A 12,348-nucleotide genomic window follows, 5' to 3' on the forward strand; every position below is an offset into this window, starting at 1 on the left:
GTCGTCCCCTTATATACATGGATCCACGCCCTGCGGCCTATAGAGTCCCGGCCGGCTCATACAAATGTGTCCGGCTCGGTGACTTATCTTACATGCCTTAAAATACAAGTTTACCTATACATGGCGGTTTACACTTACGGGCCTTAAGCCGCCTCTGGACTTGGGCCTTTTAACCATCCTATCTATGAACCGCCATCTTTAGTATACTCTTGGGCTTTTTAGATGAACAGCCATAATGGATGACCCGGCCCCTCCTGGGCGGGTCATATCTGATAGTCATATCCCCAACATTAGGCCCCAGGTTGATTTGAACTTGTTCATGTCAATTTTCAACATTTAGAAAAAATCCTTCTTCATCTTCCTGTGCCATGTTGTAACCCTCCATGACGTCATCTCCGAAAATTGTGGTAACCCGCCATGACATCACACGTAATTAATATGATGCATGGCCCAAATAAATATTTTTCTTAACTGACCTTTCTGAAAATTGAGGCGCTCACACCGTCACATATCCACTTTTCTGTCTCCTCGATTCCCGCGCATGCCACTTATCCTTCCGGCCTTTTAAATAGGGCCACGAGCTCACTTCTCATTCTCCCCCTTTGCCTTATCTCCTTCTTCTTCCTCCTCGCGACGTCCCAGTGCACCCAAGCTCCATCGCTGTCGACCTTCATCTCCTTCATCGACTCCGGCCGCTACATCACCCTGAATGGACCAGAGCACCGCGGCGCCTCTCCGCTGTCTCATCAGCATCAGTAAGTCTCCCCCTTTCTCGCCATAGATCTTTCATTAGGGTTTCAGTGTTCATCGGTGTTCATCGCCGCCCTTCTTTCTTCTTGCTTAGATTCATGGCTTAGATCCGAAAAACCATATAAACCTTATGCGGTAATAGCTTTAGCACTTATTTTTGATATCAGATCATATCTTTCTTGCAATAGATCTCATTTGAACACCCCCGCTCTTCTGCTGCCGCCACCTTAGGTTTAGATTTTTATTCCATTTTTTGAATAGTTGTAGATCCAATCTTATAACCTCAATCCGCGACACCTGTTTGTCCCAACACTTAGTAAAAGTTTGCTCTTGTCAGATCCCGAATACCAGTACGTGTCATGGCGGCTTACATGTCTAGCTCATAATTACTCATATATCATTAGTCCTCACTTAAGCCACCATTCTGAATATATATGTTGTAACTGTTAACCTGTGATTTCACCAATCTGATTTGAACCGGCCAAAATTTCCCTTTCTTTAGGCTTTCTCTCTTCGCAATGCCGCCAAAGACATTCTATGCATGCAACTAGGTTCCCTCCATTGTCACTGAGGGCATGCTTAAAGACTTCGTCAAAATCGGATATTTGCCAAAAAAGAATGTCATGCACTATTGTGCCCCTGAACCAGGCGAAGAAAGACCTCAACCGAAGGAAGGCGAAGTCATTGTATTCGCTGATCATATGAACCGGGGCTTCTCACCACCCGACTCTAAGTTTTTCCGAGATGTCCTGCACTTCTTCCAGCTCCATCCTCAAGACATTGGACCCAACTCCCGTGTCGAATATCTTCAACTTTCAAGTCTTCTGCAAAGTATACCTTCAAGAGGAGCCCAGTGTTGAGCTTTTCAGAGAATGCTTTTATTTGAATCGCCAGAATGAGTTCACGAACGGCCCTAGCTTGGAACTTGGCGGAATTTTGATTCAACACAGAAGTGACGCCATCTTCCCTTATGCCTGCCTGCCGAGTCACCCAAAAGATTGCAATTAGACATGGTTTTACTACAAAGGTACTTCTCCGGCTGACGAGAATCCATTGTCGGGTTATCGCACTGAATGTATTGACCCGAAACATGATCTTCCGGGGAAGCTTTCAGCCACTGAACATAGGAAACTTGCACCCACCATAGCGAAAGTTAAAGCTTTGTTGGGAAATGGATTAACTGGCATTGACTTAGTTTGATGCTGGGTTGCATGGAGGATCATACCCTTGAGCCGCCGGTCAGGTTTAATGTGTACATACACAGGTGGTACAAAGGATCCATTACGCCACAGCCCTTTGTGTATGTCTGATGACGCAATTATTGAAATGACAAGAACTCTTCTGAATGAAGATTCTGAAGACTGCAGCAAAGTGGGTCTAAACCCTTTTGGCAAACTTAACCCGCCACCGGATGTGAGTCTGTGAACTTATTTATCTTTACCTCATTATTCAAACATTTTGCTAACTCAACCTTTGATGACTTTTACAGGATAAGTCTGATTTTTGGAAGAAGACATATGATCATGAAGCTGCCAAGAAGGCCAGGGCTGCCAAGAAAGCCGCCAAGAAAACCGTCAAGAAGACGACCAAGAAAAAGAAGAAACCAAGCGCCTCTGATATGCTTAATCTGGATGACACCTCTGAGTCGGAGGTAGCCCTTGACTCTCTTGGCTTGTTTTTCAATCATCTTATTGACACTGACTATTATCAGGATGACACGAGAGCCAGCCAAGCAGTTGAAGAAGAGGTAACTATTATTTCCTCCGGCTCAGACCCTTTGCCAAGACAGAAACTTCGGCAAGTAACCCGGAAAGTAAGGTTTTCACACCCCTTGGCTTATTTAGACCCTCACTTTCTTTTGAAACGATAGCAACACGAGAATAAATGTCAGACCCGGGCCAGTGGAGGTGAAGAATTGTCCTCCGGTTTACCGAACACTCCCGCTCCTTAAAAATAGCGAAACGAGGTTCTTCTTTAACTTGATCCTTTAACCCGCTGGCGGGTCTTATTTGCCTATCACATAACTCTGTTGATGACTATTGACTAGGAACTTACCCGTTCTTCCTCTGGTGACTCATCATAGACCGAGTTGCCGCCTTTTAAAACCGCCCCTGGGTAATGGCAATTAATTTTAGTCTGTAACTCTTTATACTCTTATATTTGTACTGAGTTGTCATAACTCGTGCAGTGGTCAAGCAAAGCCTAACAAGAAGGCGAAGGTGACCAAGCCAACTGAGGCACCTGAAGTTGCTGAGCCAGAGCAGCAAGTCCCTGTACCTGAAGCTTCTAACCAACAGCCAGAAGAACCTGCCACTGACACTCCGCCTGAGATTCCCGACCTCTCCCATGATCATCCGGATGCCAATCCTTTTCTCACTGAATCATCCAATCCACATAAGCCGCCAAAAGAACATGGTGAAGATGTTATCATTACTGGCACCAGCTTCAGAGAACCAGGACGTCCAACCATCTTGGCCAAGCACTCCGCTAAAGACGAGTTCATTGAGAGGCAAAAATGAAATTTGATATTGTTTATTACTCTCAACTGACCGTCAATGAAGTATTCTCTGGTTATATTAACCAAGTTCATTCCAGTCGCAACCTTGAGATTGATATGGTAAAACAGATGCACCAGAAATAAGAGGTATGACTTCCGGCTTTTAAATAAGTTATGTACATCCTGTCAGCCCCCAAGTCTACTGGCTATGATAAGATTGAATAGGCTGTAGACTTAGGAGAATCCATAAGCTTCTGTCATAGACTCCCTCCAAGTCCGGTTTAAAATTAAATCGGATGTTGAAGCAGTTTAATTTTGCATCCGTAGTCCCCAAGGGCCGGTTTAATCGTCATGAATGAGCCGGTCCTATTTATCATTGTGTAAGAAAGTAGAGCTTAACTGCATAGCCCCCATGAGTCGGCTGAGACTGTTTACAGCACAGCTGGCTCATCATTAATAAGATACAAGCAATATGCATTAGCGTAGTGTTGCTTGCAAAGTGATTGGTACTTTATTCATAAGAGCCGTTTCCTTGAAAAATTGCTTTAACAGACATTAGCCCCCAAGTGCCAAGTGTTGTTGCTTGCAAAAGACTTGGGACTTATATTGTTGTAATCCGCCATGAATGTGTTTCACAAGTCTGTGTTTCATGCAGGCTGCTACCGCTGAACTGGAATCTCAATTAAATGATGCAAAGACCCGGCTGGCGACTCAGGAAACCGACACCCAAAAAGCTGAGTCAAAGTTCTAGTTTAGCGTGGCTGAGTCGGAAAAGCTGAAGACCAATTTTGAGGCGGAGAAAAAGACTTGGGCTGAAGAAAAGACTGCCTTAATACAGCGAGCGAAAAAGCAGAGGTAGCTCTTGAAGAGGTAACCACTAAGGTCACCGGCTTAAAACACCGTGTATCTCAGATGGTTTCTGCTATCTTTGGTGAGTCGCCTTGTTATTCATCCAAAGTGAGTACTTGTCATAGTAATATAAACCGCCATTTAACCAATCCGTGATTTACTCAGGTCCCAGGAGCAGCAACCTTAACTAGGACATGCTTGTGAAGCTCAAGGCGGTCTATACTCTTGTTGAGCAGTTGTATACTGGAGCTCAGCGTACATTAGCTACCATTTCTCCAACAAACCAAGGACGCAATCTGTTAAGTGATGTGTTTAAGAAATTGTCAATCCTGCCCACCAGAATTCAAGAGATAAAGCGGTCTTGTGCGAGAGCCGGTGCTGTAACAGCTTTGAGCCATGCCAAAGCATGGGTACCAGAGCTAGACCCGGCTAAGGTGGCTACTGGGTATCCGAGTCTAAAGGAAGATGGTACTCCTTTTGACCAACAGGACTTTGTTTCTTGTGTCAGAGAAATTCGTCCTCATGCGACAGTGATTGCTGAAGAGACCAATCTTTCCAAGTATCAGCCGACTTATGACGCAAAGAACCAAAAGATGCATACTCCTCATATAAAGTGATGGATTTGATTCCTCCGATTCGTAAGCACACTTTCGCTCCTGAAATTGACCCATCAAATCTTATTGATGGCGAAACTGAATTCTATGCCTTATGTGGCATTGACTGGTCAACACCAAACTTCCAGACAGCAGAGAAGGATGGAGAACCGGACAGGGATGAACCAGAGGCCTCCAATCAGCAAGGCCAAGAAGATTGAACCGCCTGGCGTATTATATATTTGATCCTTGAAAAACTTGATCTTATTCGGCTCATGGAGCCATGTAATAGGGTAGTGAAAACTTGAATCTGTCGTGCCATCGTGCACGTTTCTGTTTTTGCGCAACACTGCTGATCCGCCAATTTGGAAGATGATCCTTTTACTCTTATAACAGTATTGATTTACGTGAATCAAACCTGATTATTTTCCTGCACACAAACAAGTCACAAGTGCCCTGGCGGTTTACCGCCAGGCGGGTCATGATACCCAATTAAAGCCACTGAGGACGAATAGTCCATAATTAGGGCCGATCTGACAATTGTTTAAATAAGATGTCATACCTGTGGTATATGCTTAGACTGTCGGCTTATCAACTTCGCACAGTGAAAAGTGTTAGAGTTGTAACTGTAAGCATAAGAGTATGATACTCTGGCGACTTAGAGTCTGCCCTCCTGACGGGTTGTAGAAACCGAAAGTATGCTTCAAATATGAGCCGTAAACAGGGCAGCTGGGCCCAACTTGTAAAAACCATATGAAAAACACAAATAAGAAATCAAAAGAAATTCGAGGCTTTTGTAAGCTGCCAAGCCGAAGTGTCTTCTTCAATGAAACTAGCCGGAGCCACTGGATTGTTCGTGCGTTCCCTAAGCCTGACTCAGAGCACCCAATCGACATTTGAACCCAGATAAAGTTGTATCTTGCTTTATAGACTTATCAGGAGTATGCGGGGTTAGAGTAAGAGCATACTTCGTGGGCTGATTTATCCAAGTTTCAAGGAAGGCGTCTTATGAAGCCTGGATCTATCCTGACTATCTGCAAACCATGCTCTCGCATGACAAGCCGCCGTTTGAACCTAAACGAGCTCAGATCTTGGTCGAATACGCTGTAATGACTGATCGTTAAGAGTTCGGCGGGTCAATCAGGATTACCTGATGGAGTTGAAGAAGCTGGTTACACGTAGGATGACCCGGATAGGTTATGTTCTCTTTGGTTGAATACGCCTATGTTTGAACAAACCTAGTTAAGAGGGTAGTAATGCTATGTTCTCTTTGGTCGAATACGCCTATGTTTGAACAGGAAACCCCCAAGTGACATGCTTACAAATCATGCTCGTCAGGGTCCTATGTTTGAGCTGTGATGTGCATCCAACTCTCTCTGGTCCCTGAAATTTGGGTGTCGAGCCTCTTAAATGAATATGATGATAAAGACTCGCCTTCGAGGAAGTGAAACGACAGAAGCCCTGAATTGTCAGGGATGCCGACTTTATTATACTGCTTATAATATATACATCAGGTAACTATGTACATCATGAGAGCCGGTGGCTCAAGTATAGTAGGGCCAAAGACGAGCAATGTTCCACGGCCGACGGGTCTCCTCCTCCGATGTGCATGAGTCCTTGTTGTCTCGAACGTCGATAAGGTAGTATAACCCATTATGTAAATTCTTGCTGACCACGAAAGGTCCTTCCCAAGGCGGTGATAACTTGTGCATATCTATCTGATCTTGGATGAGCCAGAGCACTAAGTCGCCTTCTTTAAAGGTTCTGGTTTTGACCCGGTGGCTGTGATAACGATGTAGGTCTTGCTGATAAATCGCCGAACGAGCCACCGTGAGATCACGCTCCTCATCCAATAGGTCAAGTGCATCTTGACGCGCATTTTCATTGTCAGCCTCAACATAAGCCGCCACCCGGGGTGAATCATGATGGATGTCACTAGGGAGAACTGCCTCTGCTCCATAAACCATGAGGAAAGGTGTGTAACCCGTTGATCTATTGGGGGTTGTATTGATACTCCATAATACTAAGGGTAACTCCTCCACCCGACAACCCGGAGTTCTTTGCAAAGGAACCATAAGCCGGGGTTTGATACCTCGCAGAATCTCTTGATTTGCTCATTCTGCCTGACCATTGGACTGAGGGTGAGCCACAGAGGAAACGTCAAGCGGGATATGCTTGATAACCCACAAGTATAGGGGATCGCAACAGCTTTCAAGGGTAGAGTATTCAACCCAAATTTATTGATTCGACACAAGGGGAACCAAAGAATATTCTCAAGTATTAGCAGCTGAGTTGTCAATTCAACCACACCTGGAAACTTAGTATCTGCAGCAAAGTGTTTAGTAGCAAAGTAATATGATAGTAGTGGTAGCGGCAACAAAAGTAACGACAGCAAAAGTAATGTTTTTGGTATTTTGTAGTGATTGTAACAGTAGCAGCGGGAAAGTAAATTAGCGAGAACCAGTATATGGAAAACTCGTAGGCACCAGATCAGTGATGGATAATTATGGCGGATGCGGTTCATCATGTAACAGTCATAACATAGGGTGACATAGAACTAGCTCTAGTTCATCAATGTAATGTAGGCATGTATTCCGTATATAGTCATACGTGCTTATGGAAAAGAACTTGCATGACATCTTTTGTCCTACCCTCCCATGGCAGCGGGGTCCTATTGGAAACAAAGGGATATTAAGGCCTCCTTTTAATAGAGAACCGGAACAAAGCATTAGCACATAGTGAATACATGAACTCCTCAAACTATGGTCATCACCGGGAGTGGTCCTGATTATTGTCACTTCGGGGTTACCGGATCATAACACATACTAGGTGACTATAGACTTGCAAGATAGGATCAAGAACTCACGTATATTCATGAAAACATAATAGGTTCAGATCTGAAATCATGGCACTCGGGCCCTAGTGACAAGCATTAAGCATAGCAAAGTCATAGCAACATCAATCTCAGAACATAATGGATACTAGGGATCAAACCCTAACAAAACTAACTTGATTACAAGATAAATCTCATCCAACCCATCACCGTATAGCAAGCCTACGATGGAATTACTCACGCACGGCGGTGAGCATCATGAAATTGGTGATGGAGGATGGTTGATGATGACGACGGCGACGAATCCCCCTCTCCGGAGCCCCGAACGGACTCCAGATCAGCCCTCCCGAGAGGTTTTAGGGCTTGGTGGCGGCTCCGTATCGTAAAACGCGATGATTCATTCTCTATGATTTTTTTCTCTCCGAAAGCAAATATATAGAGTTGGAGTTGGCGTTGGAGGGCATCCAGGGGGCCCACGAGGTAGGGGGGCATGCCCTAGGGGGGCGTCCCCACCCTCGTGGACAGGGTGTGGCCCCCCTGGTCTTCATCTTTGGCGAGGATTTTTTATTATTTTTTCTAAGATGTTCCGTGGAGTTACAGGTCATTTCGAGAATATTTGTTTTCTGCACATAAAACACCATGGCAATTCTGTTGAAAACAGCGTCAGTCCGGGTTAGTTCCATTCAAATCATACAAGTTAGAGTCCAAAACAAGGGCAAAAGTGTTTGGAAAAGTAGATACGACAGAGACGTATCAACTCCCCCAAGGTTAAACCCTTGCTTGTCCTCAAGCAATTCAGTTGACAAACTGAAAGAAAGAAAGAAAAACTTTTACAAACTCTGTTTGCTCTTGTTGTTGTAACTATGTTAAGCCAGCATTCAAGTTTTCAGCATAGATCATAACTAGCCACATTTGCAATAATTCTCGGGTCTCATAATTACTCATATCAATAGCATAATCAACTAGCAAGTCATAATAATAAATCTCGGATGACAACACTTTCTCAAAACAATCATAATATGACATAACAAGATGGTATCTCGCTAGCCCTTTCTGAGATCGCAAAACATAAATGCAGAGCACCTTTAAAGATCAAGGACTGACTAGACATTGTAATTCATGGTAAAAGAGATCCAATCATAGTCACACCCAACATAGATTAATAGTAATGAATGCAAATGACAGCTATGCTCTCCAGCTAGTGCTTTTTAATAAGAGGGTGATGACTCAACATAAAAGTAAATGGGAAGGCCCTTCGCAGAGGGAAGCAGGGATTTGTAGAGGTGCCAGAGCTCGGTTTTGAAATAGAGATAAATTGTATTTTGAGCGATATACTTTCATTGTCAACGTAACAACTAAGAAATGGCGATATCTTCCCTGCTAAACACATTATAGGCGGTTCCCAAACAGAATGGTAAAGTTTATACTCCCCCTCCACCAACAAGCATCAATCCATGGCTTGCTCGAAACAACGAGTGCCTCCAACATACATCAGGTCCCAGGGGGAGTTTTGTTTGCAATTAATTTTGATATAGTTTGCATAAAGCATGGGACTGGGTATCCCGGTGACCAGCCATTTTCTCGTGAGTGAGGAGCGGAGTCCACTCCTCTTGAGAATAACCCGCCTAACACGGAAGATAAGGACAACCTTGGTTGATACATGAGCTATTCGAGCATACAAAACAGAATGTTTATTTGAAGGTTTAGAGTTTGGCACATACAAATTTACTTGGAACGGCAGGTAGATACCGCATATAGGAAGGTATAGTGGACTCATCTGGAATAACTTTGGGGTTTAAGGGATTGGATGCACAAGCAGTATTCCCGCTTAGTACAAGTGAAGGCTAGCAAAAGACTGGGAAGCGACCAACTAGAGAGCGACAACAGCCATGTACATGCATTAAAATTAGTAAACATTGGATGCAAGCATGAGTAGGATATAATCCACCATGGACATAAATATCGTGAAGGCTATGTTGATTTTGTTTCAACTACATGCGTGAACATGTGCCAAGTCAAGTCACTTAAATCATTGAAAGGATGATACCATCCCATCATACCACATCATAATTATCTCAATAGCATGTTGGCACACAAGGTAAATCATTATAACTCATAGCTAATCAAGCATGGCACAAGCAACTATGATCTCTAATTGTCATTGCAAACATGTTTATTCATAATAAGCTAAATGAAGAACGAGGGACTCATCATATTTACAAAAACAAAAGAGGTCGAGTTCATACCAGCTTTTCTCATCTCAGTCAGTCCATCATATATCATCATAATTGCCTTTCACTTGCACGACCGAACGGTGTGAATAATAATAAGAGTGCACGTGCATTGGACTAAGCTGGAATCTGCGAGCATTCAATAAACAGGAGAAGACAAGGCAATATGGGCTCTTGGTTAAATCAACAATAATGCAAATAAGAGCCACTTCAACAATTTAATTATGGTCTCCCCCTACTGACCCCCAAAGAAAAGAAAAGAAATAAAACTATTTACACGGGAAATCTCCCAGCAAGCAAAAGAAGAACGGGAAATATTTTTGGGTTTTCTTTTTAATTATTACTACTACAGCAGAAAAAAATAAACTACTACTAATTTTTTTTGATTTTTCTTAATGTTTAACAAACACACAAGAAGAAAGCAGGAAAAAGAAAATAAACTAGCATGGATATTACAGTGAAAAAGTATGAGCACCGACATCTAGTAATGAGTGTGTGTGAACATAAATGTAATGTCGGTGAGAAATACGTACTCCCCCAAGCTTAGGCTTTTGGCCTAAGTTGGTCTATGGCCACGGCTGGCCTGGCTGATATCCATAATAATAGTTGTTGGGGTCGTACTGTGATGAGGTAGAAGAAGGCTCTGATTGCCACTGGGTGGAAATCATCTCCGGATCCCACTGATAGTTAGACTGCCGTGAAGGATCAAATTGTGGTTCCGGTTCTTGGCTGGTGCAGGGTTCCAGTAGGCGTGAATAGCCGTCAACGGAACAAGGTACGTGCCTACAGTGAAATCAAACAAAGAAGGAGCAGGCAGGATAATAGTCTCAGGATGATGTTTGTTAAAGAACAATTGATATTTAAGCTCTCCTGCCCTATTCTTAACAATAAAATCATGTGCCACCATACTTTTATGATCTAGATAAACATGGGGCAGCACCTTTTCTTCCTTCTCAGCATGCCTAATAGGTATCTTAAAATGTACGGCTAGGCGTGTAGCATAGATGCCTCCAAAGATGGGGCCTTTGGTACGGTTCATACTTAACCGTCTAGCAATAATACCGCCCATACTAAAAGTGTTATCACTGTATAAACCGTGGAGCAGAACAATTATATCAGGGATACTAAGGTTTCCACAGTTTCCGCGTCCAATTAAATAACGACTAGCAAATAATGCAAAGTAACGTAAAACAGGAAAATGTATGCTAGTGATTCGTTCATCGGAAACCTTCCTAGTTTCTCCTATAGTGATAGTATCAATAAACCCAACCACATCATCATGATGTGGTTCTTCTGTCTTGCCCTCAAAAGGGACTAAACAAATCTGACAAAAATCATAAAGTGACATCTCCTTATGCTCATCATATAAATGAAACTCCATCGTAGGTGGTGAGTTCCTAGAATGAAAATGAAAGTTTTGCACAAAGGTATTTGTGAGTAAGAGATACTGATCGCATTGGTCGTGGAGGAAAGCGGTGAGGCCTGCATTGTGAGCCAATTCTTGAAAATCTTCATAGATACCGGCTGCTCTCAAGAAATCATCAGAAGGCCATTCACACGCCCGAATCTCCGCGGTGCGTGGCAAATTATACTTAGGCTTCGGTGCCTTTTCCTTTGAGCTTTGGCTCGATGAGCCCCTCAATAATCTCCTCATCATTTTCTGAAAAATTCTGAAGTTTTAGTAACTTCAAACAAAAGTGAACCAACTTCAATAATATTGATAGCAACTACTCCTACAAGTGCCTAGAGCCTATATCAAGCATTAGAACTACTTGGAACCATATAAATTTGACATGCAAGCTCAAGAACATGGTCACCTATGAAGCACAAATTTGCAAAGAATAAAGCACTAGAACAAAAACTAATTGGACCAATGGAGGAGTCACATACCAAGGAACAATCTCCCCAAGAAGTTTTGCGAGAGGTGCTTTGAGCAAGGAGATCAAAAATCACAGCAAAAGTGGCTGGAACTCGTGCTTGAGTTGGTTTTTCGGGTTTGTGTGAGACAGAGGAAGAAGATGGGTGCTGGGATAAGTGGAGGAGGGCCACCCTGGGCCCACGAGGCAGGGGGCGTGCCCTAGAGGGGGGGGGCGCCCACCACCCTCGTGGTCAGGTGGCAGCTCCTCCCGCGGTAATTTTTGCACGGTAAATCCTCAAATATTCCCGAAAAAATCATATTAAATTGGCATGTCATTCTGAGGACTTTTATTTTCGGGATATTTTTATATTGCACGGGTAAGTCAGGAAACAGACAGAAAAATACTATTTTTACTTTATTTCTACTAATTAACAGAAAGTATAGAGAGGGTACAGAAGTTTGTGCTTCTAGTTTCATCCATCTCATGCTCATCAAAAAGAATCCACTAACAAGGTTGATCAAGTCTTGTTAACAAACTCATTCCGATTAACATGAAACCGGAGAAATTTCGAATAACACTAGGTTACCTCAACGGGGATATGCACATCCCCTATAATAAGTATATCATATTTCTTTTTGACAGTAGGAAGAGGAAATTAAAAACCTCCAATTATAATCGATGGAATTTTTCCAATGGAGTTGATACTATGAACTTGCGGTTGTTTCCTCGGAAAGTG

Source organism: Triticum urartu, chromosome 2A (assembly GCF_056163025.1).
Source record: "Triticum urartu cultivar PI428250 chromosome 2A, HENAU_Tu73, whole genome shotgun sequence".
Taxonomy (NCBI): Eukaryota; Viridiplantae; Streptophyta; class Magnoliopsida; order Poales; family Poaceae; genus Triticum; species Triticum urartu.